At 42.3% G+C, this 27719-nt stretch overlaps 1 long non-coding RNA gene and 1 pseudogene across 2 annotated transcripts in view; both read left to right on the plus strand.

Annotated features, from left to right (window-relative positions):
* The window catches only part of LOC310878360 (gamma-aminobutyric acid receptor subunit rho-2-like), a 100774-nt pseudogene extending 77836 nt beyond the window's left edge, over positions 1 to 22938 (plus strand). Inside the window, exons 6-9 of the transcript in view lie at positions 6822 to 7052; positions 10460 to 10668; positions 22491 to 22616; positions 22755 to 22938. The product of the transcript in view is annotated as a gamma-aminobutyric acid receptor subunit rho-2-like (transcript). The remainder of the gene's footprint in view (positions 1 to 6821; positions 7053 to 10459; positions 10669 to 22490; positions 22617 to 22754) is intronic.
* LOC310878361 lies at positions 53 to 1327 on the plus strand. The gene is made up of 5 exons (XR_014570893.1): positions 53 to 155; positions 358 to 428; positions 700 to 732; positions 848 to 895; positions 1313 to 1327. It is a non-coding gene; the product is annotated as an uncharacterized lncRNA (long non-coding RNA).
* Positions 22939 to 27719: the final 4781 nt, after the last annotated feature.

Below are 27719 nucleotides of genomic sequence, written 5' to 3' on the forward strand. Positions count from 1 at the left end.
CGCTTTACCCGGCATGCATTGCAGCCTCAGGCTTCTCGGCTGGCTGCTTTGTTGTTGTTGTCTTGAGCAATGAGCTGCAGAAGTACTTGTAGTCGAGGACTCCACAACAAAGGCTTATATTTCGCCGTTTTTATCCGGAGAAATTCAGTTGAAAGGTCAGTGTATTTTTATATCTGATATATACTGTGTGTAGTGTAATTACACGTGATCTTTATCTGTGCACGTAACCCTAACGTTAGCTAGAGGGAATAGATTAGCTAGCTAGCAGCTAGCTAGCTAGCTAATCTATTGTTTGGACGTGGCTTAAAAACATCTATAGCTCCGTTGGACGGTGTTTTATATTATTTAATTTTACAGACAAACAAGATTCCAGCAAGATCGACCCAGACGGTGGAGGCTGGGGGAAACAAAGCAACCTCATATCAGAAGTAAGTAAAATGGTTTAGTAGCGAACAATAATAATGTATCATGATGTTCTTTTCTAACGTCTTCTTATGTTGATAAAAGTCATAATAATTATTCGAATTAAATCAGATTTGATACGTTGCTTGCTCGTAGCCTGATTTTTACACTTGGTTGCATGCTGAAAATAGCTGGTCTACAAGCTCGCAGCACATTGTGTGCTTGTAGATCTTCTGTTTTCATCAAATTGATTTTATGTACATACAATGTTTACCATTTAGTTGTTACTGATTTCAGACACAGGACTTGGATCTGTTGGGCGTACAAACGGTAAGAACATTTTCTACCACTGAATTAAGGTTGCATGCTACAATTAAGCTCTCTTGCCTCAAGTTTGCTGTTACATTTGAAATAATTTTGACTTGAATTTGATTTCATTTTACAGACAAGGTGACATGCTGTACAGAGCTGAGACATCGTTCTTTAATTTAAGGTAATTGTTCATTTTCATTTTTACCAAGGACAGCAAATTGGCACCCAACGATGTGTAACTGTGTACATTTTAAATGACTGAGGTGTATTATGATGAGTACTGTGGCACTCTATGCCACACTATGAGCTTGTAGATCTGCTATTTTTCAACAGCTAACAGCTTTTAAAATAATGTTTAAAACCTATGAGGCGACACAGATGCGTCCTCGGGTCTAAATGGGTTAAGGCAGTGGTTCTCACAGCCATCAAAACGTTATCCCACATTTCACAGCAGTGATGGTAGGTAGGCCTATTTCAGAATGCCTGAATTTACACTTGGTTGCATGGTGAAAATAGTCGATCTACAAGCTCACGTGTTGTGAGCCCTATACAAATGCAATCCATATCAATTTTGTATTTGATTTTGTTCAAATTACAGATGAGGTCACGTGGAGATGATGGTGATGGATGAATAAAATGGATAATAAAAATGGTAAGAACATTTTCACATTTTAGCACAGGAATAGAAATTAGAAAATGGCTGGGTTTTTACCCACAGGGCAACTGTTAAGTCATGAATCACAAGACAGAGAAATGATTAAGGTGAAAAAAATGTATTTAATTAATTCTGTGATTTCAGACGAACTTTCGCTGGAGGAAGACCTATCGACTTCAACCTCTGCTGGAAAGGCTACCACCAGTCGGGTTTCCCTGACCCTCTATACCCAGCCTGCATTGTACCGTGTGGGGGTCCCCGCAACATCCAGACCTCAAGGAACGCACCCAGCTTTCCGTGCTCGGACATACAGACACGGGGACATACACACATTGCTACGCTCAGAAACTCCTGACTCCACTCAGAAGAGAATTGGTGTTTTAAAGACTTAAGCACTTAAACTTGAGAACTGATGTCTTCTAAATCCGCACAGATGAGTTAAAACGTTTGCTGCAAAAGAATATATATTTACAGATTTGTGCCACATTTTCACGATGTTTCAAAATTAGCAAATCTACAAGCTCGTTTTCAACAGCTTACAGCTTTTTAAATAATGGTTAAAGTGGCTAAAACCAGGGCATCTTGGACTTCAGTGACGGGGACCGCGCTACGAGCTTGTAGGTCTATTTTGTTTTATCCTGAAAATGTGCAAATCTTTGAATATATATTATTTCAGAGCAAACGTTTTTAACTCCTCTTTGCTTCTGGGTAGTCCCTGGAACAACATATTTTCAGATAGGCGTCTGCGGCCAATTTCATATATTTCTGGGGTCCTTGACATGACATAATTTGAGAACCACTGATATAGAAACATAGGTTCTTGGAAAATTGTGGACACAATCTTATCCAACAATGTCCTGGTGGTTTCAGGAAATTTGGTGTTTTACTGTTTTATAGATTTTAGGAGCCAGTGGTTCTCAAAGTGTGGTCCTTAAGTGCATTCTCAGCAAAATTACATAAAAATCAACCACTTGTATTCTAAACTTGTATGTTTTAAAATATTTCCATGTTTTTTTTATGTTTATGTGCCTTTATTTATGTTTAACATGGCTGTATAAATGTTTTCATTGTAACTTTTTTTTTTCCTAATAAAGAAACAAAATTAAGTATACATTTGCTGCTTTATTATGTTTCTATAAATATGTGGGAGGGAGGTGAGCATGGGGGAGAATCGAGGGGTGCGGGTCGCAATATATGGGGGGGGGGGGGTGTCATAAGACAGCTTCACGCTGTCCTGCTGCTGCTGTCCGTAGCTGACGTTCGAGTCGCGGCAGAGAAGCGGGGCGCCGGCTACACGCGCGTTGGGGCGCGTGGCCCACGCTGATCATGAACGACTTGCCCACGTCGCGTCACGCGCCCGGCGGAGGACACGATCCGCGGCGCGCGGGGACCGCCTCACGTCGGCGGCGCGCCATGACTTGCTAGCTGGGTAGTAGTAGTGGTCCTAAAGTTGTGAATCGATATAATTCAACTAAACTGCGGGAAAATCACAGATGTACAAGCTCAAAGCGCTGTGCATTGCGGCGGGTAGATAACTTGTAGATCTGCTACTTCCAGCGCAGGAAGGGCGCATGCTTATGACGCTCTTTAACTATATGCATCAGCGACGCTGCGACAGTCACAACACACCAGCAGACGGAATGCACAGACAGATCCGACACAACTTTATTGGACACGTCTGTGCTTTAATCCACGCAGCACGCTTCCATAGCCTTTTAAATCTTATTTCCCATCCACGGGCACAAGCAAAGTGATATCAGCAGCTTGCCTTCCACCCGATCTGGATGGTGGTGGTGTTGTCTGACGAGGGTAGCTACTAGCTAGCATGGGAGCTAACATTAGTTTAGTTCTGGTCCATATCGTTAGAAGGAGTCCTCCTTAATAACACTATTGTAGCCTACTTTCCATTCCGTTCCCCAACTAAACCCCTCGATGCTGCGTTTACACGGGCAGACACAAAGACGAATGGGAATATCATTTGGATCAGCTACACGTCTTTGCATCAACATGTTGCTGGTTTCCATTATAAATGAATATCATTGGAGCAGCTACACGTCTTTGCATCAACATGTTGCTGGTTTCCATTATAAATGAATGATCGTCTATCCTTGCGTCTGCCCGTGTTTAGTTTAACTGTCCAGTGTCCACAGCAGGCAGACCTGTCCAAACTATGCACTTCTCAGAGACATGCTAAGTTCAAACCCACCTCTAGAATATTACTTTCCCCAGCTATCTCATTCCACTTTCATTTATTTTATTCCATAGTCTTAGTTTTTCCCTAATAAAGTTGTTTTTATTTGTTTTCTCATGTTCCCCTTGAAAAGCATCTTTAAGTACTTTATTGCCTATGCTTATGTAGAAAAAAAGCTCACTGCTTTGGTCAAATATAGGCATATTGATATGCAATTAAAATCTGATTAATTGAGATTAATTAATCACAAATTAAGCCTCCAATGAATTAGATGTTTTTAATGGACCCATAAGTGTTAATTATTTAAGTTAGGTTTTGCCATAATCATGTATTTTGCCATAATCAAGTATCTTTACAACAAATATGTATTCGGCTATTCGGTTTTCGGCCAAGAATTTCCCTTTCGGTGCATCCCTAGCTGTTACTGTTACTGTATGTCCACGGAAGAAACACAGAGGTGTTTTCTTATGGTCATGTCACATATTTGCTGCACCAATTGAAGCCCCCCCCCCCAACCCTGTGGAATGCATTCCCCAAAACTCTCAGAGACATGCCCCCACCATACAAACCTTCAATATTACTTTCCCCAGCTATTTATTTTTCCCCTTGTAAAGCATTTTGGGTACTCAGAAAAGCTCTATATACATTATTAATTTTGAGATATTATTACTACAAAAACAATGTTTTATTGCTTAAACTTATGTATTCACTATTCATTGATTCACTAGTATACCAAAATCCATTAAAAAAATGGCTCTCTCACAGTTCTTGGGTCAAATAATGATATGCGATTAAAATGCGATTAATCGAGATTAATTAACTACAAAGCCTCTGATTAATTAGATTAATTTTTTTAATCGAGTCCCAGCTCTAATTAATACCTGTACGCTATAGACATTTTATTTAAAGACATTTTAAAAAAATTGACAAACTGGACTAAAACCTTTTACTAAAATGACAAAAACTGACTAAAACCCTTAGGAGTTTCCGTCGACTAAAACTATCAAGGATAGAAATGACTAAGACTGACTAAGACTAATTAAGCATTTTTCCAAATGACTAAGACTGACTAAGACTAATTAAGCATTTTTCCAAAAGACTAAGACTGACTAAATCAAAAAAATGCCTGCCAAAAACAACACTGATGCAAACCCAAGTGTAAAATGACTTATACTGGATCTCTTGTCCACTAGTCCCTTCCTAGCATTTTAGTTTTTATTTGTCGACGCAATTGTCAGTATATTTAGTCTTATTTTTAATCATCATAGCTTAGGTTTCATGTAGTTTTCGTCAGTGGAAAAAGGTAATCAACGGACATTTTCCGTCTTTAGTTTTAGTCGACGAAAACAACACTGAATCTGCGCAATGAAATTATAGTCTGGCCACGCTCTGGCTAGAAACGGGAACCGTTTTGGAGACACAGAAGGTTTAATCCACCGAGAGCGACAATATATTGTTTTTAATAGAGGTATTAAACTCACGGCTAACGGAGGAACACCATATTGTTCTCGCCGTAATATCCCCTGTAGACATTTTGGTGTTTAGTATTTTGTGGAACACACAGTCTTCCCGTGTGTTATTCAGAAGCCTGCTGTGGACAGGTGTTGTAAAATTAGCATTTTGGTATACGAACACTGCCTGATGGTGGTATACAAAAATGTGTACACAATAAACACAAACTATCGCGCTGTGCCAACTGTCATACCTCCAGCTGTTATTATCTTAGAAAAATGAATAAAGCGTGCACCAAAGTATTATTAATAAATAATAACAGTTATACATTCAATAGGCCTACTTTATATTCCACGACATTAAACCTCGGCAGAAAATTCTGTACTTTTTCATTAGTTATTTGAAATGTTTAGTTACTATAGTTACTTTGCAAATTTATAATTTCATATTGCAAAACATACACATACAGTACAAACATGCACACCACATGAGCTCTGCTGTGTTATACTTTGGTTATTTGGCTCGTATAGATTGTCTATTCTTGTCTATATGTTGGCAAGTTATATATTCTGCATGCATAATGAGTCATTTTACTTTTGGCTCTAAGTACATTTAAAAGTACAAGCTAATGTTTGAATGCAGGACTTTCACTTGTAAAGTAATGTAAGAGACCATTTTCTACTAAGCCATTTTGTGGCAGGAACCTCTTTTGGTGTTTTAAGCACTATGTTATACTTTAGCTATTGAAAAATAGCAGATCTACAAGCTCATAGAGTCTTGAGAATGTGACGCAAATCTTTGAATATATATTATTTCAGAGCAAAAAAACGTTTTAAGTCAAATCTTTGCTTCTGTGGGGGGGGGGGGGGGGGTCCCTGGAACAACACATTTTCAGATGGGGGTCGGCGGCCAATTACATGAAAATACTTAAGCAAATACTTAAGCAAATGACAGAAACATTTAGGGTTTTCCAGAAAACTGACAGACTTTAGAAGGCATTTGTAGAATCCCATTTTGGGCGGGAACCCCTTTTGGTGTTAGCATTATGTTATGCTTTAGCTATTGAAAAATAGCAGATCTACAAGCTCGTAGCGCGCCACCGAGTGGCGCGCTACGAGCTTGTAGGTCTGCTATTTTTGAAAAATCGATGGGTTAATGGCACTACTCTTACTGTAACACATCAATCAGAGTATTTGTTTTTCTGTGTGTTTTTTTTACCCAGGCTGGTACAACCTAGCCTGGTTAATAAACCAGACCGAATCAGCCGTTGGCAAAAATAAATTGCCTGCCGGCGGATTACGGTCTGGAGAGGCTCAATTGTACGCCCATTTCCTACACCAGAGAAATGGGGCGGCCAATCGGGACACGGTATGCAATATGGGCGGGCTTTGGTACAGTGACTTTCAATGCTTGAGACCTTTGACTGACAGTAGCTCTGACCAATTGCGTCAAAGAGAAAATGTTTCAACCCGCCCCCCCCCCTGGAAATGAAATCCAAGCTGAGCCTCCCCAGACTAATATCCCGCGGTCCGTGCGATATTAGTCTGGTTTATTAACCAGGCTAGGTACAAATGGTAAATGGTATGATATGATATATAGCGCCTTTATCCAAGGCGCTTTACAGAGATTGTGCATTATACATTCACCCATTCACACACACATCCATACACCGATGGCAGCGGAAACCATGCAAGGCACCAACTAGCACATCGGGAGCAATTAGGGGTTCAGTGTCTTGCTCAAGGACACTTCGACAGTAACTCTGGGGGAGCCCGGGTTCGAACTGGCAACCTTACGCTTACCATCCAGGCACTCTACCACTGAGCCACCGCCGCCCCATACAACCGTCTGTACATCAACTTGTTTCTGTGTGTTGTTTTTCCCCAGGCTGGTACAACCGTCTGTACATCAACTTCACGCTGCGGCGCCACATCTTCTTCTTCCTGCTGCAGACGTACTTCCCCGCCACGCTCATGGTCATGCTGTCCTGGGTGTCCTTCTGGATCGACCGCCGGGCCGTCCCGGCCAGGGTCTCCCTGGGTAAGAGTAAGACAAGCGACGTCATGGCCTTAACCCATTCTGACCTGAGATCAGACCATAGACTGTAAAAATATGGACAAAGCGTTCGCCGGGTCTAACATGGACGTAAAATGAAGCCTGTTATTCCTGCACTGTAAGTCGCCATCTTTCTAGATCCGTTTGGGCCCAGCTGGCCATTGGCTGGCTCCGTTTGGGCACAGCTGGCCATTGGCTGGCCCACACAACGAGGCGGGACTTCCCCCCTTCTTCTCTGTTGGTTTTTATTTTGACTCAAGTGGGAGGGGAATCCCGATCATAGACTGTAACGGTAGCCACGCCCCTCAGAACATGCGCGACTTTATGGTCATTTATTTTATAAATGGGACCATCATTTTCCAAAAAGAATATTATGACATTAGAAATTAAACTTTAAACTAGTGACTGGAAGCAGAAAGTATTCATGACCATGTTTATTAAGGTAATACAGTCTAGGTGAAGTTGGGCCCAAATACATGGACTTCTATGGGGTTATGGGGTTTTTTTGGGTCCAGTGACAGCGCCACAACAGGCCATTATATGAACTTTCAGGAGTTTCAGGCTTCACAAAATATCTGTCTGACTGCCCCCCTGGATCAGATTCATACGAGGTTTCCACTGGACACACACTGGTCTGATTAACCCATTCTGACCTTTCTTTGATTTTTCAAAAATAGCAGACCTACAAGCTGGCGCGCTATGAGCTTGTAGGTCTGCTATTTTTCAATAGCTAAAGCATAACATGATGCTAACACCAAAATGGGTTCCCGTTCAGAATGGGATAACGTTTGTTTTTGTCCCGGCCAGAGTCTCCCTGGGTAAGACAAGCACGTCATGGCCTTAACGTGCTTCTCAAACTGCGGTGGTGGAAGAAGTACTCGCATTTTGTATATTACATGTATTACATTGTTTATGTATGTTATACATGTTTGGTATTGAAAATGTACTTGAGGAATTTGGGGAACTTAATGGTCTATTTATTTATCTATTCTCCCCGAACCGGTTCTCAGGCTGCAAGAACAAAGATTTGCACAAATCTTCGAGACGGTTTCAAATTTATTTTTTTAGCAGATCCACAAGCTAAAAGTGCAGCACGAAGTGACACAATAATGAGCTTGTATATCTGCTTTTTTTTATAAATAGCCAAAGTATAAAATATGGTTAAAGTGGTTAAAATGATTGAGACGCTTTATATTAACACATTAATAACCACCACACCCAATTGTATGGTTTTAATTGTAAGTTGTATTAACAACGTCATTGTATTCACTAAAATACAGTTACATAGTGCAGCTTTAACCAACATGATAGCATCCTATAACCCCTTAATTGTCATAATAAACCACGCAAATAGAAAATAGATACTAACGTAATCTAACAAGCTCACAGCGAGTCGCAAAGTGACACGAATTATGTCTTGATTGTTTTAATTCACTGTTGCTCTTACTTTTGCTACTTTAAGTAGATATCGATGAAAATACTTTTTGCTCAAGTGACATTTTGAGTATCTAACTTGTACTTGTAACTGAGAATGTCCACATTGTTGTCTTAATACTTTGACTTCAGTAAAAAAAAATATATAACCTTCTTCCATCACATCACAGCGCACGCGCGCACGCACACACACACACACACACACACACACGCACGCAAGCGCACACACTCACGCAAGTGCACACACACACACACACACACACACACACACACACGCCTACGCCTGCACTCTTTTGTTTTTCCCCCAGTGGATTCTCTCTACATTTGTTTCTGTCTTCCTCCCCTGTCGAGTTGCGTCTTGTTTTGTTGTTTCAGTTCGAGGGGTGAGATTATTGTAAAAACAAAAAGAAAAAGAAAAGAAATGCCTGTTTTCTTTATCTCACTTGTTACAGTTGGTATAATTATTTACCCCCATGGCCTCATGTCTAGGATTCATAATTCATAATGTGGATAAGAAAACCCAACCAAACGCGACACGCCGTAGCTGCTACTGTAAGCTACACATTGTACACAGCAGGCACTGCAGCAGCAGCACAGCACTGCACTGTAAGCTACACATTGTACACAGCAGGCGCTGCAGCATACAATTTACAATTTACAATCTAGGCATTTAGCAGACGCTCTTAATCCAGAGCGACTTAAAAAGCATGGGAATACATCACATGAAAACATTTATCATGAAACATGCGTAAGCTAAGAACGTAACAGTGGAATATCTATATAATGAAACTATACATATATACTACTATGCTATACATATGTACTATGGCGTGCTATGACTATATACAATGCAATTATAGTGCTGTCTACATAACATGCTATAAGTCTGTATCAAATGCTATCTAAGTCTACGGAAGTGCTATCTAAGGGGGTAGGGTCAGTGCTATGGGCCATGATGGAGTCTGAAAAGGTGGGTTTTCAGACTACGGCGGAAGATTGGGAGTGATGCTGCAGTTCTGACTGCAATGGGAAGTGCGCGGGAGGGTTTGTAGGCATCAGGTACAGCACTGCAGCATTGGGGGAGTTTAGACGTGTGTGGGTTTTGGCAGCACATTTGGATTTTAGTTGTCTCTAGAATAGTTTTCATTTAGTTTGTTACATAATCGGGGATTGTATTTATATAATTATATATAAATAATATAATATATTATATTATAAAGTCTTAGTGTTTAGTGTCTAGTTTTAGTCGACGAAATATACAGTTGATTTGTCGAACAAAAATGTTTATGCCGTCGTAATATCTGTTTTTCTTCACTAGCTCACAACGTGTCGCGCTGTGAGCTTATAGATCGGCTATTTTCAGCATGCAACTAATTGTAAAATGATTTATACTGGATCTCTTGTCCACTAGTCCCTTCCTAACTTTTTAGTCTAGTTTTCATTTGTCCAGTCTTAGTTTTAGTCATCATAGCTTAGTTTTCAGTTAGTTTCCATTTAGTTTTCCTCTGTGAAAAAAGGTAGTCGTCGAACATTTTTTCTAGAAAGAATGAATGAAGAAGAAGATAATGAATGATTATTTTCCAGTGAGGGGAATATACTTAGTTTAGACTAGTCATGACAAAAGTATGAGTCAACGGATACTACAATTTCAAAGCACAAATGTCAAAGTACATTTTTTTTTTTTTTTTATATCAACACATATGTATGACATTAAAAACAAATGTATATAGGCTAAATGTTCAAAACGTTTCACTAAATTGTGAAAATAGCAGGTGCAAGCTCACAAGCATCACTTATAAATCAGCAATTTTCATTATTTTTTTAAATGATTAATTAATTGTCATTGAAATGAGTCCTTGTAGATGTAGAAGACATTTGTATAGAAATGTCTTCAGGTCAAAATGGGTTAAAAGGCGTTGACACCTTTGTCTGTGCCCTGTCTGTGCCCCCCCCCCCAGGCATCACCACCGTGCTGACCATGTCCACCATCATCACCGGCGTGAACGCGTCCATGCCCCGGGTGTCCTACATCAAGGCGGTGGACATCTACCTGTGGGTGAGCTTCGTCTTCGTCTTCCTCTCCGTGCTGGAGTACGCCGCCGTCAACTACCTGTCCACCGCGCAGGACCGCCGCGAGCGCAAGATGAGGGAGCGGGCCCGCTCACAGGTAGGGGTCACAGGTCACAGGTCACAGGTAGGGGGGGTTGTCCATGAAGAGGCTGTCCCGTGTGTATAGGAGGCTGGCTTGTGATACGTCTTTGGTATAGCCTGCAGGGGGCAGCATTCCTTTTTGTTCGTTTATGATCCGGTTCCGGGAGCGGATGATGTCGCTATACGTCATGTTGTAGTCATTGTTTTGTAGTCATCAGGATGATGTCGCTATACGTCATGTTGTAGTCATTGTTTTGTAGTCATCAGGATGATGTCGCTATACGTCATGTTGTAGTCATTGTTTTGTAGTCATCAGGATGATGTCGCTATACGTCATGTTGTAGTCATTGTTTTGTAGTCATCAGGATGATGTCGCTATACGTCATGTTGTAGTCATTGTTTTGTAGTCATCAGGATGATGTCGCTATACGTCATGTTGTAGTCATTGTTTTGTAGTCATCAGGATGATGTCGCTATACGTCATATTTTTCCTTTCTCTGTTCATTTCTTTATTTTTTCTTTCTTTCACGTTATTTTATTATTCTTTCTTTCATTCTTATTTTTTCTTTCTTTCTTACTTTGGTGACCAGAAAAATGTCAGCCCATAAAAGCAGATCTACAAGCTCATAACATAGCTTTGTAATAATGAATAATCCTCTTGCTGGTATTTACCGTAAAGCAGGGCTCCCGGTGGCTATAGGCACCCCTCCCTCCCTCCCTGATGCTCACTGTGTGTTTCCCTGTAGCAAGATGGCGGCCTGTAGCAAGATGGCGGCCTGCACACAATGCTGGGGCCGCTCCACCTTCATAGGCCTTTATCTCTGAAACTACGGCTCAGATTGAGCTGGATTGAACAACGTGCCGATGTCAGCGGCTCAACACTAAATCCTGGTTACCTGTTTTTTTAATGCTTCTTAACACAATCATGTGCCGGGATTTCTTTCAAAACAGAAACTCTGCTTTTACTTTGTAGTTTTTTTTGGGTTAGAATAGAACGGTGGCGGTTGCTGAACTACTACCTGTTTGCCGGGAATGAGTTTAACAGTTGGGGTGCAGGGGGCTCATTTTTGGTGTTATAAGCTTTGATTTTGTAGGAGTATAGTTACAAATTGATCTTTGATGGAGGTTAATGATTCATAGTTGTTTATGTCTGTTGGTAGGGGATTGGCATCCACATTTTGGTGGCATAGCAGCAGACTTATTATAACCCCATGTTTGTGCCACATCTGGGTTGAACAAGATCAGTGGAGCTCCCTCTGGTGGCGTGTGTTTTATGTTATGGAAGCATTGTGAGCTTGTGGATCAGCTTTTTTTTTTTCCAGAACGTCCGCCCCGAGAATAGGGATGCTATAAGGCATTCATGTGGTTTTAAAGGTTTTATGACATTCATTTTCATTTATTTTTCTTTTTCTTTTTTCTTTTAGGTTTTATGACCTCAATTACACCCAAAAAACCTGAACTTTGAACATTCAATGGATTTTCTGTGGTCTGAAGTTTTCTTTGGGGTTTTTGGGGCCTTTTGAGCTACAATGAAAACAGGCAACACAGTGAAACAGTGACATCTGCTGGCAAATCCCATTGACATATATGGGATTTGCAGTAAGTGATGTCACTTACTGCCGGCAAATCAGAGCACCTGTTTGAGCCAGAAAACCCCAGATCACAGAAAATCTACTGAATGTTAAAAGTTCATGTTTTTTGGGTGCAATTGATATTAGAAAACCTAAAAAAAACAAGAACAATTCCAAAACCTTTAATCCCTTTAATTTGGCTGTCACTGTATATTTCATCACTTATGATCCTGTTTAGATGCGATGCGACGATGCAACGCGAGAGTACGGACTAGCCAGCGCCGACTCGGGACTCCTGAAGCGCTTCCCTCCACACCCTCCCATCCAGCTCCAGGGCTTTGAGCTCTGCAGTGTCGTTAGCTCCGCTGTCGCGCCGCAGTGTGTCTACGTAGGTGGTGCACCGCCGCCTCTCTCCCCTCCTAGCTGTGCCTTGTGTTGGCTCCCAAGGGACTCCCTCTTTCTTCGACGTTTCGCCCAGGTCGGCCTTAACCTTCAATTTATGATATATTTATTGGCAATGTACTGTAATATTTGGTGACGCCGAAGTAAAAGCAATTTTTAACTTGAGCATTCGTTTGGACGCGAGTCCTTTTTAATGCTGCGCGTCATACATTTCCCATCTTCCAGGCTCCCAATCAGTGGCGTGCACAGATAGACACTAGGGGGTGCTAGAGCACCCCCTGCCCTTTTGGCAATGTGCTCTTAAAAAAAAAAAAAAAAAAAAGGTTTTTTCTTTTCTTTTTTTTTCTTAATTTGTAGTGTGTGGAGTGGACCATGCGGTGACATTGATCAAATCTTGATAAAAAACGCTTCTACTATATTATTTAGGCCCCCACAATCTAAAGCTATACGTTTCTATGTCAGTGGTTCTTCGATAATAAAAAATAGCAGACCTACAAGCTCGTAGCGCGCCACTCGGTGGCGCGCTATGAGCTTGTAGGTCTGCTATTTTTTAATAGCTATAAAGCACCAAAATGGGTTCCCGCCCCAAAATGCGCTGCACAATGTGCCCTTTTTTCACTTGAGCACCTGCCCCTCTAAATGTCTGTGCACGACACTGCTCCCAATGCATTGGGGATTGCTATCAGCCGCAACACTATGCCTAACCCTAACCTCACAGAGAAAGCATACCCGTATGGGCGAAATGCTGGGAGAAAGAGAGAGTCCCGTTGGCTTCCACACTTTCTGTTTGATCGCCACCACATTTCCCGGGTGCCTGACGCATGCAGTGCCCAGCCAGCCTCATCCTTCTCTCCCTGAGAGAAGTCTAGGCCTCACACAGTGTTGTTTTTGGCAGCAAATTTCTATTTTAGTTTTAGTCATAGTCTCCTGAATAGTTTTCACTTAGTCAAGTCACATTTTAGTCACCTGGAATGTCTTAGTGTTAGTCTAGTTTTAGTCGACTAAATGTCATAAGATTTTAGTCGACTAAATATGTAGGTGATTTAGTCGACTAAAATGTATTTTTGCAGGCCTTGTTGCCGTCATAATGACTTATTTTACACTTGCTGAAAATAGCTGATCTACAAGCTCACAACGCGTCGCAGCGCGACGCGTTGTGAGCTTGTAGATCTGCTATTTTCAGCATGCAACCAAGTGTAAAATGACTTATACTGGATCTGTTGTCCACTAGTCCCTTCCTAACATTTTAGTCTAGTTTTTATTTGTTGACGAAATTGTCAGTATATTCAGTCTTAGTTTTAGTCACCATAGCATAGTTTTCATTTAGTTTCCATTTAGTTTTCTTCAGTGGAAAAGGTAGTCGACGAACATTTTTCGTCTTAGTTTTAGTCGACGAAAACAACACTGACCTCACGGGTCTATTTTTTTTTTGTATATTAACGTCCTACTTGATGTGCGAGCTCGAAACTGCGAGCTTGTAGATCGGCTACTTTTTGTTAACTGGGCGTTAACAAACCACAAATGCCACAGAGGGAGCAGAGGGGAGGGTAGGCTGTGTTTAGACATCTCGGGCCTGTTGTTTGTTTGTGAACATTCTTCCCTGGGAATGATTTCATCTCATTTAGTTTATCTTTTCATATAAATATAAATAAAGCTTGCATTGTTAGTGCATGACCAAACTGTTGCCTATTGCACGTCAGAGCATCCCCAACATCGCATGATATCATGAGTTAAGTTATGTTGTTTATTTTAACCAGTGTTCATGTTGTAGACTAAGACTAAGTTTAGGGCGGCTGTGGCTCAGGAGGTAGAGAGCAGATCGTCCAATGATCCGTGGTTTGGCGGTTAGAATCCCGGCTCCTCCTCCTCCTGTCCACATGTCGAAGTGTCCTTGGGCAAGACACTGAACCCTACAAGCTCCCTACAAGCTCACAACGCGTCGCGTTGCGACGCGTTGTGAGCTTGTAGATCAGCTATTTTCAGCATGCAACCAAGTGTAAAATGACTTATACTGGATCTCTTGTCCACTAGTCCCTTCCTAACATTTTAGTCTAGTTTTTATTTGTCGACGAAATTGTCAGTATATTTAGTCTTAGTTTTAGTCATCGTGGCTTAGTTTTCATTTAGTTTTCATTTGTTTTTGTCAGTGAAAAAAGGTAGTCGACGAACATCTTTCGTCTTAGTTTTAGTCGACGAAAACAACACTGGTGCTAGCTCCATCGCTCGTTAAACAAAGGGTGGTGGGTGCTGGCGCAGAGAGAGGGAGAGCAAAAGGAAAACATTGGAAAGGAAGATACAATTATTTACATTTGTGCACGTAGCATAAAATAAGCAGGCAAAGGTTAGCTGTCAAAAGTAGCAACATCTGCGTGTTGTTTTGAGCAGTGCAGCCACTCCTAATTGTAGTGGAGTACAAATCTTGGCTCTGAGAGTGGAGTAGAAGTAAAAGTACTGGAAATTGGAAATACTCGTAAAGTACAAATACCTCAAAATTGTACTTTAGTAAAAGTGCTTAGTTACTTTACACCACTGGAAGCCAGTGGTGTCCTTCATCATTCTGCTGGCCCTTGACCATAGACTGTAAAAAGATATGGACAAAGCGTTCCCCGGGTCTAACATGGACGTAAAATGAAGCCTGTTATTCCTGCACTGTAAGTCGCCATCTTTCTAGATCCGTTTTGGCCCAGCTGGCCATTGGCTGGCTCCGTTTGGGCCCAGCTGGCCATTGGCTGGCCCAGACAACGAGGCGGGACTTCCCCCCTTCTTCTCCGTTGGTTTTTATTTTGACTCGAGTGGGAGGGGAATCCCGATCATAGACTGTAACGGTAGCCACGCCCCTCAGAACATACGCGACTTTATGGTAATTTTTTTTATTAATGGGACCATAATTTTCCAAAAATAATATTATGACATGAGAAATGAGACTTTAAACTAGTGACTGGAAGCAGAAAGTATTCATGACCACGTGTATTAAGGTAATACAATCTAGGTGAAGTTGGGCCCAAATACATGGACTTCTATGGGGCTATGGGGTTTTTCTGGGTCCAAAGACAGCGCCACAACAGGCCATTATATGAACTACGATTTCCTTAGTGGCTTCACAAAATATCTGTCTGACTGCCCCCCTGGTTAAATATCTGTCTGACTGCCCCCCTGGTTAAATATCTGTCTGACTGCCCCCCTGGTTAAATATCTGTCTGACTGCCCCCCTGGTTAAATATCTGTCTGACTGCCCCCCTGGTTAAATATCTGTCTGACTGCCCCCCTGGTTAAATATCTGTCTGACTGCCCCCCTGGTTAAATATCTGACTGACTGCCCCCCTGGTTAAATATCTGTCTGACTGCCCCCCTGGTTAAATATCTGTCTGACTGCCCCCCTGGTTAAATATCTGTCTGACTGCCCCCCTGGTTAAATATCTGTCTGACTGCCCCCCCTGGTTAAATATCTGACTGACTGCCCCCCTGGTTAAATATCTGTCTGACTGCCCCCCTGGTTAAATATCTGTCTGACTGCCCCCCTGGTTAAATATCTGTCTGACTGCCCCCCCTGGTTAAATATCTGTCTGACTGCCCCCCTGGTTAAATATCTGTCTGACTGCCCCCCTGGTTAAATATCTGTCTGACTGCCCCCCTGGTTAAATATCTGTCTGACTGCCCCCCTGGTTAAATATCTGTCTGACTGCCCCCCTGGTTAAATATCTGTCTGACTGCCCCCCTGGTTAAATATCTGTCTGACTGCCCCCCTGGTTAAATATCTGTCTGACTGCCCCCCTGGTTAAATATCTGTCTGACTGCCCCCCTGGTTAAATATCTGTCTGACTGCCCCCCTGGTTAAATATCTGTCTAACTGCCCCCCTGGTTAAATATCTGTCTGACTGCCCCCCTGGTTAAATATCTGTCTGACTGCCCCCCTGGTTAAATATCTGTCTGACTGCCCCCCTGGTTAAATATCTGTCTGACTGCCCCCCTGGTTAAATATCTGTCTGACTGCCCCCCTGGTTAAATATCTGTCTGACTGCCCCCCTGGTTAAATATCTGTCTGACTGCCCCCCTGGTTAAATATCTGTCTGACTGCCCCCCTGGTTAAATATCTGTCTGACTGCCCCCCTGGTTAAATATCTGTCTGACTGCCCCCCTGGTTAAATATCTGTCTAACTGCCCCCCTGGTTAAATATCTGTCTGACTGCCCCCCCCTGCCCTTGACCAGGTTCTCAAAATTGACTGATGGAAAAGAAAAGAAAAAAGGACTTCTGTAGTCTGACCTTATTGGATTTTTCAACACTATCCCATTCTGAGCTGAGATCAGATTCATACGAGGTTTCCACTGGACACACACTGGTCTGATTAACCCATTCTGACCCGAGATCAGATTAAAAAAATGTCAGTCGTTCTTCGATTTTTCAAAAATAGCAGACCTACAAGCTCGTAGCGCGCCACTCGGTGGCGCGCTACGAGCTTGTAGATCTGCTATTTTTCAATAGCTAAAGCACAACATGATGCTAACACCAAAATGGGTTCCCGTTCAGAATGGGCTATACATCTCTTTTTGAAGGCAGCGACTTTGAAGGCAACATCTTCTATATTCCCCCGTTCGGAACGTGACTAGTGTACCAAATCAATATGTTTCAACCTTTATTCCATATCAAGGTCCATTATTTATTCGGCATTTGAGCTTACGGACCGGACCACCAATTTGATGAGATTTAGCGCCTCAGACTCGAGGCTTAGGGCCGATTCATACTCCTATTTTAGAGCAGAATAAAAGTCGGTTCGGTGCTGTAAAGCCTACAATTTGACGTAATTTGAGGTTCGGGGGGGCGGGTACCGTCCTAAAGTCGGCTCTTCGGTGCTACTGAAAATTTCTGACGAGCCGAAATCATTTCGGCACTACAGCGCCGAAACAGCGGTAAAATAGGAGTATGAATCGGCCCTTAGAATCTGTTTTTGGGGTCGTTGGGTATGAGATTTTGTCCACAGATTTTGTTCAAATTAACAATTCTTCTGCATTCTCTAATATTTGTTTAGGCTTCTTGCAAATTAAGTAATGCAGATGTTTTAACAATAATTTCACTCTTGAGCGAAATATTTTGATGCTCTCCCTGCAGAGATCAAGTCTTATGGCTTATGTTATACTTTAAGCTATTGAAAAATAGCAGATCTACAAGCTCATAGAGCTTGTAGATCTGCTATTTTTGAAGAAATCCTGAAAATGCGGCACAAATATTTGAATATTCTTTCAGAGCGAAGGTTTTTTTTATTTTTTTCGACGTCAGGTCAAAATGGGTGAACACAATCGATTCCAACTACAGTAGCTTTGTGTTTTCAGCGTTTGGCAGAGCCGCCGTTTGGCGATGTTTCAAAACCGTTTATGTAAATAGAAAATAGTGGGAGGTCTAAAAGGTCTGAGGTCAAAGGTCAGAGTGAGACACCAGAGACATTCGAACAATCTGAGAAGTATAAGCTATAGGCTACGGTAAAGAAATATAACAATCTGAGAAGTATAGGCTATAGGCTACGGTAAAGAAATATAACAATCTGAGAAGTATAGGCTATAGGCTACGGTAAAGAAATATAACAATCTGAGAAGTATAGGCTATAGGCTACGGTAAAGAAATATAACAATCTGAGAAGTAGAGGCTATAGGCTACGTTAAAGAAATATAATAGTGAGAATAAAGAAAAGACTTCGAGATGTAGGTGAGCAGAAGTGTAATCATCTAAAAAATGTACACTCAAGTAAAGTAAAAAAATAATAATAATACACTTTATTTGTATAGCACCTTTCATACATAAATGCAGCTCAAAGTGCTTCACAGGGCAGGACACAAAAATATAATACAATAAAACACAAGTAGTTAAAATGATAGAACAATGGCAAAGAACAAAATTGAATATAAGAACATAAAATAAATAAAAACACCACATGCAGCAATCAGTCAGGGCAGGGTAGGAACAACAAAGCACCTCAATATTGTACAATACCGAGTACATTTACTCGGTTACTTTTACAGTTTACACCAACTGCTTGCACACCACGTCACTCTGTTGTGCCGCAGCTCTTTTTCCTCCCCTCTCCGGCTGGAGCTTCTGAATTATGCATGAAGTTTGAAAAGGACCGACATTGTCAACAAAACATGTGCAATACTTCTGTTACCACACCGTGCGAGACGAGCATAAAATCGATTTATGCAGTTAGGACAAAGGACAAAACAGTGTGCCGTTTGGTATTCAAATTAACCCACTCTCCTCCAAAATTGTGTTGATGTTGATTTCCAAGCTTATCCCAACGAAAACACGCTGGTGGTTTCTCTGGTGGTAATGTCGTCACCGTTGGGTAGAAAACGGGACAAAAGGTTAAAACTCTCCAAAGCACGTCCCGAACTCTTCTCCCGTCTGGCTTTCAAAACCATGGAATGCATTAACCATTGCAATCAGAACTGCAGTGCAGACTCACTCCCAATCTTCCGCCGTATAGTCTGAAAACTCACCTCTTCAGACTCCATCTTGGCCCGTAGCACTTGCACTACACTGCGTGAAAAGAGTTAAAGGAGAATTCCATGCTAGAATGCTTTCTTATCTTTCTTACCTTTATTTGTAGTTGTTACGTCCCCACCAAAGAGGTCCAGGTATTTTTTTGTGCAAAAAACTCCTTATTGGCTATTTTCCCCTACCATAAGCCCTCAATGAATTGCATTGCATTGAATGGGAATTGAATGGGGCTATGGGGTGTTATGCTAGTTCGCTTATTTCCATCGAAAGAAGTAGTAAAGTGTGCCGCTTGGGATAATATTTACATTATGAAGAGAGGATATATACAAAGAAATTATAATTTTGAGCGATGGAAATAAGCGAATTAGCACAACACCCCATAGCTCCATTCAATTCCCATTCAATTCAATGCAATTCATTTAGGGCTTATGGTAGGGGAAATAGCCAATAAGGAGGGTGTGTGTGTGTGTGTGTGGGGGGGGGGGGGGGGGGGGGGGGGGGGGGGTTTATGTAGGGAAAGCCAGTTTGAAAAGGTGGGTTTTGAGTGTGCTTTTGAACATTTCGAGGGTGGGGGGGGCAGCTCTGATGTGAGTTGGGAGTGAGTTCCAGAGAGAAGGGGCAGCCACTGCAAAGGCCCGGTCTGTCTCCCCATGTCCGTTTGTTGGATCTGTGGGCTTCCAGTTGGTTGGCAGTGTTTGACCTGAGGGAGCGGGAGGGGACATGGAGTTCAGAGAGGTAGAGGGGGGCCTGCAGGTTGTTGAGGGTTTTGTAGGTGATGGTGAGTATTTTGAATTGAATTCTGGACTTGACTGGGAGCCAGTGGAGTTCACGGAGGACAGGTGTGATGTGGTCCCTGGATCTGGTTCTGGTGAGCAGCGCGGGCGGCGGAGTTTTGAACATACTGTAGTTTTTTGAGGACCTTGGTGGTGACGCCGTACAGGAGGCTATTGCAGTAGTGGAGTCTGGGTGTGATGAAGGCATGAGTGAGTGTTTCAGCGGCCGTGTGGGATAGCATGGGACGAAGGCGGGCAATGTTACGGAGGTGGAAAAAGGCGGTTTTGGTGATCTGGTTGACATGGGGCTGGAAGGAGAGGGTGGGGTCAAGGATGACACCAAGGTTGCGGACTCGGGGTGGAGGGGGTGACAGTGGAGCCGTCAATGGTGAGGGAGAAGTCATGGGAGGAGCGGGTGAGGGAGTCAGGGCCAATGATGATGATTTCAGATTTATTGCAGTTGAGTTTTTAGAAAGTTTGTTTGCATCCATGTTTTGATGTCAGTCAGGCAGGAGGTGAGGGTGGAGCGGGCGGACTTCTCCGTCTCTGTATGTATGTATCTTTAGTCCAGCACCAGCGAGGAACTGGATGTGCGCAAGCTTCCTGCTTTTTAAACTTGATAAAATAAAAATACGTTTTGATCAGTACTTTATACTGTAGGCGGATGACAAAAGAGTTTAGTGGAACTGAACTTGAAAACAAAATACATATGTTGTGTGGGCGTGTTGGGAGGGTCATGCAGATGCCGTTTTAATCCCCTGGCGTACGTCTTTGTTCATAACTAGTATACGGCGTGTTCTCCCTTCTGTTCTGTCTATGATATAATATAATATATATATTATATATTATACCTCTGAGGATTATTATACAGCGTGTTCTCCCTTCTGTTCCGTCTCGTATATCGCTCAAATAACTTGAGCCCAGACGGGAGGAAACGTGGTGGGAATGATCAGTAGACCATTAAGGGCCTGATCAGATGGGATGGGTTTTAGCAGCTGGGAGGGGAGGTGTCATTTTATCATCTTTAATCAGAATGTGAAGTTTTTATTTATTTTTATGTTACCCCTGCTGGAAAGTTAATTTATTAAAAGCTGCTATATAAGCAATAATATGTCCAAATTGTAATGACTTTCTTTTATTTATTGTTTGGTATTCAGACAGCCAGCAATGAGTAAAACACTCCCAAAAAATAATGTAGTCTCAATCTGGGCCACAATCTGCGTTCAAAGATGTTCCTAGAAGCTTTGTCATTGGTAAAGTCTTTGAATGCAGATTGTGGCGCAGAGACTAATCTTTATGTGGGAGAGTTTTACACATTGCTGGCTGTCTGAATACCCCAAAAAATGTGGCATGCTTTTGCTTATAGCAGCTTTAAAGGAGAATTCCATACTAAAAGGCTTTCTTACCTTTCTTTGTAGTTGTTACGTCCCCACCAAAGAGGTCCAGGTGTTATTTTGTGCAAAAGCTCCTTATTGGCTATTTCCCCTACCATAAGCCCTAAATTAATTGCATTGAATTGAATGGGGCTATGGGGTGTTGTGCTAATTCGCTTATTTCCATCGCTCAAAATTATAATTTCTTTGTATATATCCTCTCTTCATAATGTAAATAATATCCCAAGCGGCACACTTTACTACTTCTTTCAATGGAAATAAGCGAACTAGCATAACACCCCATAGCCCCATTCAATTCCCATTCAATGCAATGCAATTCATTGAGGGCTTATGGTAGGGAAAATAGCCAATAAGGGGTTTTTGCACAAAAAAACACCTGGACCTCTTTGGTGGGGACGTAACAACTACAAAGAAAGGTAAGAAAGGTAAGAAAGCATTCTAGCATGGAATTCTCCTTTAAGTACTGTAATTAAGTAAATCTTTGAGGTATTTGTGTTTAGACTTATTTCAAACTAATCTGATTCCAATCTGGATGTGGCACAGATCTGATACAGGCTGAGTTTGGCTGGATTGGAGTTTGGAGATATCTAAACGATATCTAAACAGTTACTTTACTTGAGCTTTTCTTAGATTTTTCTCATCTGCCTATATTTCAGAGGCAAATGTACTTTTTACTTCGCTAAAATTATTTGATTTAGCTCTAGTTACTGTAGCTACTTTTGAGATTTAGACCTGCATGTTATGTTTCCCTACTTCGACACGCTACAGCGTCACGCAAGGATCTATGCAAGCTCACAGCACGTCATGTTGGTTTGTTTTATAAAGAAAATTATAAAAATTGAACCAATGAAAAGCGTGAACTAAAGTTTGTGACTAAATAAAAACACTCTGGGCTGTCTGGATTTGTAATAATTGCGTGTAACTTTTATTAGACACAATTAGTTGAGAATTAGATCATGTTGTGCAGTCAGTGCTGTAGGCATACAGTGTCTGTATAACCTAATAATTTCACGGCTCATTTTCTCCCACGCCTCGAACCTAACTCATTTGTAACTCAGTGCCACAGAACGCCTAATGACGCCTCCCCCTTAATAACCAGGTCTTCATTTAATCTCAGAGAACCACATATTGAACCGTTGCCCTCTCTCTCTCTCTCTCTCTCTCTCTCTCTCCCGCCCCCTCCCCCCCCCCCCCCCCCCTCCCCCTTCAGTCGCTGCCCTGCACGTGCGGCATCTCCCAGATGCGCCTGGCCATGGACGGGACCTACAGCGAGGCCGACACCAACAGCCTGGCGGGCTACACCGTGGACCCCATGGTCCCCGAGGAGGACGACGAGGCCGAGGAGGACGCGCACCACCACCACCACCACCACCACCTGCACCACCACCACGGAGGAGGAGGAGGAGCCCCTCCCCACGCCGCCGCCAACACCACCACCACGGGGGGCGGTGGCGGTCCCCCCGTGCCCCCCGAGAAGCCAGAGCACATGGTGGTGCACCTGTCAGTGAGCAGCGAGTCCACCGCCACCAAGAAGAAGCGCAGCATACCCAAGATCAACATCATCAAGAACACGCACAGCCATCGACAAGTACTCGCGCAGCATCTTCCCCGGCGCGTACATCTTCTTCAACCTCATCTACTGGTCCGTCTACTGCTGAGAGGTTCTGCTCTGGTTCTGCTCTGGTTCTGGATCCGATCTGGATGGGATGGGATGGGGGAGAGGATGCCCTATAGCTGCTGCTGCTGCTGCTACAACCCGTCCAAATGGTGACACCTTCTTTTTATGGATTAATGGGTCAGAGAGAGAGCTAGCCGGCCGGCGGCGCTGATAGGACGATAACTAATACAGCGGCCGCCGAGGGAGGACGACGTGGCGGAACTAAGACCTTTGAGACGATCATGTGGAGCCGCGGTTAATTGGTTCTACTGTACGTGATCCAACAGACAGAAACTAAGACCTTTGAGACGATCATGGTGGAGCCGCGGTTAATTGGTTCTACTGTAAGTGATCCAACAGACAGAAAGAAGCTCTTCCATGTTGAGGAGGGGGGAAAAAAGAACAAACATCCTCAAGGGCGTTCTTGTTTGCTTTGTGTTGCTTCTATTCGTCTTCTCTCTCTCTCTCTCTCTCTCTCTCTCCTCTCTCTCTCTCTCTCCTCTCTCTCTCTCTCTCTCTCTCTCTCTCTCTGTCTCTCTCTCTCTCTGTGTGTCTCTCATATGGCACTTTGATTTGCATTACTTCATTACTTCACAACGGTGTGGAGACAAAGAAGCAAAACATAAAAAGGAAACCTGTAATAAGAGCCGGTTCGCCCACAGGCATGTGTTCAGCCTCTGTCGTCGCTGAATTCCCCTTGCAGCTTTTGCTGTCAACAACAAACCCTGCAAAAAAACAAACTAAAACCTCTCTTCATCAACTGCTGTTTGAAAAAAGCTTGTTGTTCCTCATGACGACTATCTATACCCCCCCCCCCCCCACACACACACACACACACACACACACACCCTAATTATGTGAGATGGAGTTCGCTTCTGCCGGGAGATATACAAGAACAAACGAAACAAACAAAAATGCTCGCCGACTATCTTCATTGTCAATTTGTGTTGTTGACAACGTGACAGTGCTTTCAGCGCACACTGAATGTATGAGGTGTAAACACACTTACTGATTTAAAAGTTACTTTAAAAGGTGGCGTTTTGGGGACGTTGATGGAACATTGAGACGGACGGCGCTGTCGTTTTCTATACGGGCGCTCCCCGGAGCAGCCAAACGACCCGGGGAAGTCTTCACGAGACTGACGTCGGTCTGTATAAACCAGCGGCTGCCGGATCAGGATCATTTTCCCGGATCAGGATCATTTTCCCGGATCAGGATCATTTTCCCGGATCAGGATCATTTTCCCGGATCAGGATCCACTTGAAAATCTTGAAAGCAGAACCACCCAGTCTGAACACTTAACGACGGCAGCTGTGCATTTTCAGAGCATGTTTATTTTTAACGATCAAAATCGATCGATTATGTTCGTTCCCGCTTTGATCAATGGAGCCCGCCGCGGCGCCGTAGTGTACTTCACATTCCTATCTATCGGTGATGTCACCGTGAACACACACATGTTCTTTCCCCAAGGTTTTAAAGAAAATATACAATTTTAAATATTAATGTTAATGTCATTCAAATCGCAGTGTTTTCCTAATAAGGGCCTTTCTCGGCCCCAATCCAATTGTTTATATTGTGTTTCGTTTTCCAAGATGACATATTATGCCCTTACTGGGCTGCGTTCACACAGTCAAGACACCTGTCTTGTGTCTGTCTTGTGTCTTTGTTTAACCCATTCTGAACGGGAACCCATTTTGGTGTTAGCGTCATGTTATGCTTTAGCTATTGAAAAAGAGCAGATCTACAAGCTCATAGCACGCCACAGAGTGGGGCGCTACGAGCTTGTAGGTCTGCTATTTTTGAAAAATCGAACAACGACTGACATTTTTAGAATCTGATCTCAGGTCAGAATGGGTTAATGGCCGCTCCAATGCATTTCCAATGGAAGCCCATATGTTTGACCAAACATTTTGTTTGATGGGGGGGAGGAGGGCAGAACACATCCATCAAAGCTGTGTTCAGACACAAGTCAGGTGTCAGACACAAGGCAAGTGTCTTGAACGCAGCCCAGTAAGGTCATATGTCGACCCCGCCCGCTCACCTCCGCCCCACCCACTCCTGGTGCTGCGGCCATCTTGGAAACTAAACACAACATAAACAGTGGGAGAGGGGTGGGGCTGATAATGGCCCTCTGGGGGGGGGGGACCACTCCTCTAAAGTATTCGCTCATCTAGGGAATGAGGACAAGCTTGTCTCCCAGCTTTCGTTGATAAAACTAGGTGGAAACTGTTAACATAATGAAAACGATAAATCACATTACAGAACAAATCCAAAGTCCTTCATAGGCTTATGCCGTTGGTTCATATCGAGGCAGTGACATGCTGTTTGTTTCCTAAGCAGTAGGCCTATAGGTCTGTTTCCTAAGCAGTAGGCCTATAGGTCTGTTTCCTAAGCAGTAGGCCTATAGGTCTGTTTCCTAAGCAGTAGGCCTATAGGTCTGTTTCCTAAGCAGTAGGCCTATAGGTCTGTTTCCTAAGCAGTAGGCCTATAGGTCTGTTTCCTAAGCAGTAGGCCTATAGGTATGTTTCCTAAGCAGTAGGCCTATAGGTCTGTTTCCTATAAGCAGTAGGCCTATAGGTCTGTTTCCTAAGCAGTAGGCCTATAGGTCTGTTTCCTAAGCAGTAGGCCTATAGGTCTGTTTCCTAAGCAGTAGGCCTATAGGTCTGTTTCCTATAAGCAGTAGGCCTATAGGTCTGTTTCCTATAAGCAGTAGGCCTATAGGTCTGTTTCCTATAAGCAGTAGGCCTATAGGTCTGTTTCCTAAGCAGTAGGCCTATAGGTCTGTTTCCTAAGCAGTAGGCCTATAGGTCTGTTTCCTAAGCAGTAGGCCTATAGGTCTGTTTCCTAAGCAGTAGGCCTATAGGTCTGTTTCCTAAGCAGTAGGCCTATAGGTCTGTTTCCTAAGCAGTAGGCCTATAGGTCTGTTTCCTATAAGCAGTAGGCCTATAGGTCTGTTTCCTAAGCAGTAGGCCTATAGGTCTGTTTCCTAAGCAGTAGGCCTATAGGTCTGTTTCCTAAGCAGTAGGCCTATAGGTCTGTTTCCTAAGCAGTAGGCCTATAGGTCTGTTTCCTAAGCAGTAGGCCTTTATGAAAGGCTAAATCATGGTATGAAGCTGAACCCCAAGAGAGAAATACATTTAATTTGGTATTTACCTTAATCTTATTTTCAGTTTGTATATCTGTAAGACGTTGGGCCTTTTCAGGCTGGTGATTTTCGATTTTTGGAGAAAAAACTAAATGAAGAAGAAAAATAAAAAATGAATCAAAGTGGTGGCTACCTGTTTGAATGTTTATGAACTGTTTGCACTATAGACCTTTTTCACGCATCCATTATTAACTAAATGTAGGTGTTACCAATGACGATTCAACACCTATTTTTTGAAGGTTTAGTAATTCATATTATTATTAGGGCCGGGACTAATTAACTACAGAAAAATTAATGCATTAAAAAGATTAACGCATTTTAATCGCACTATTTTTTTCACCGCGGAACGTTGTCACTGGACAGTTTTCAGACGGACCTGCGCACCAAGTGTCCGTGTCCTCTTCAGACAATAACACCACCAGAAACCGCAGACAGTTCACCAGACTGGGGGAAGCCGCTGAGATCACTTTGCTTGTCCCCGTGGATTGGAAATAGGATTTAAAAGGCTATCCGATGGTAGCGTGGATTACAGCACCGTTGTGTGCAATTATTCAATAAAGAATTATTACCCTATTACTACAAAAACATTTTTTTATTGCTTAAACTTATGCATTCACTATTCATTGATTCACTAGTATACCAAAATCCATTTGAAAAAAATTGCTTTCTCACTGTTCTCGGGTCAAATAATGATATGCGATTAAAATGCGATTAATCTAGATTAATTAATCGCAAAGCCTCTGATTAATTTGATTAATTTTTTTAATCGAGTCCCAGCTCTATAATTAATTAGTATCATTGGTAACACCCACAGGAGGTAACATCAGTGGTGGACAGTTATGAAGTATTTCAGTAGTAGTAATTTAATTGTGTAGATGTTTTCAGTATCTGCACTTTATTTATTTGTAGCCTATTTGTGGATACATTTCAAAGTCAAATATTGCGCTTTTGACGTTAACAATTACATACAGTATGAAACCAACGTTCACTATTATTGATATTGTATTAAACTTTCTGGAACATCCTTGCATTTTGTTTGAAAATGTTTAATTTCAACACAACAATCCATTCACATTAAAAGGAGAATGCACTTTGTAGGCTAATTTGTAATGCATAGCGAAATACTTAACTATTTTTAAAAGCATTTTGAATACATTTTTAAAGGAAGCACTCTCCCGTACTTTTAACCCAATGCTTGACTGAGTAACTTTCACCTCAAATCAGATCTTTGGCTCATCCAGATTTGTTTTTTATCGAGTCTATAATTAACAGCAAGTCTAAAAAGCAAAAACTAGGAAACTATAGTTCATACTCAAACCCACTATAATAGTATAGGCCTCAAGTAGCCTATGCCTGCTGGGTTTGAGTGTGTTGCAACAGAGTGGTTTTAGTCTAAATAAGAATAAAACAAAGATACTTGTTTTTTGTAGCTTCAGTGAATGCTGGCTGCTTCATTGACTGAGGTAAACTCACACAACAAGGCTGCCCATCGTAAATGCCTGTTCTAAACAAAATATATGGGGGTATAATTATCTCTAAACAAGGACATTTATATTTGATCATTGCATGTGTGCTACTATCACAAGTACTTTGTCCGCCACTATACTGCTGTTAATAAGGTCTATTGTAGAATGTAG

The sequence above is a fragment of the Protomyctophum parallelum genome (assembly GCF_964188405.1).
Source record: "Protomyctophum parallelum genome assembly, chromosome: 20".
Lineage (NCBI taxonomy): Eukaryota > Metazoa > Chordata > Actinopteri > Myctophiformes > Myctophidae > Protomyctophum > Protomyctophum parallelum.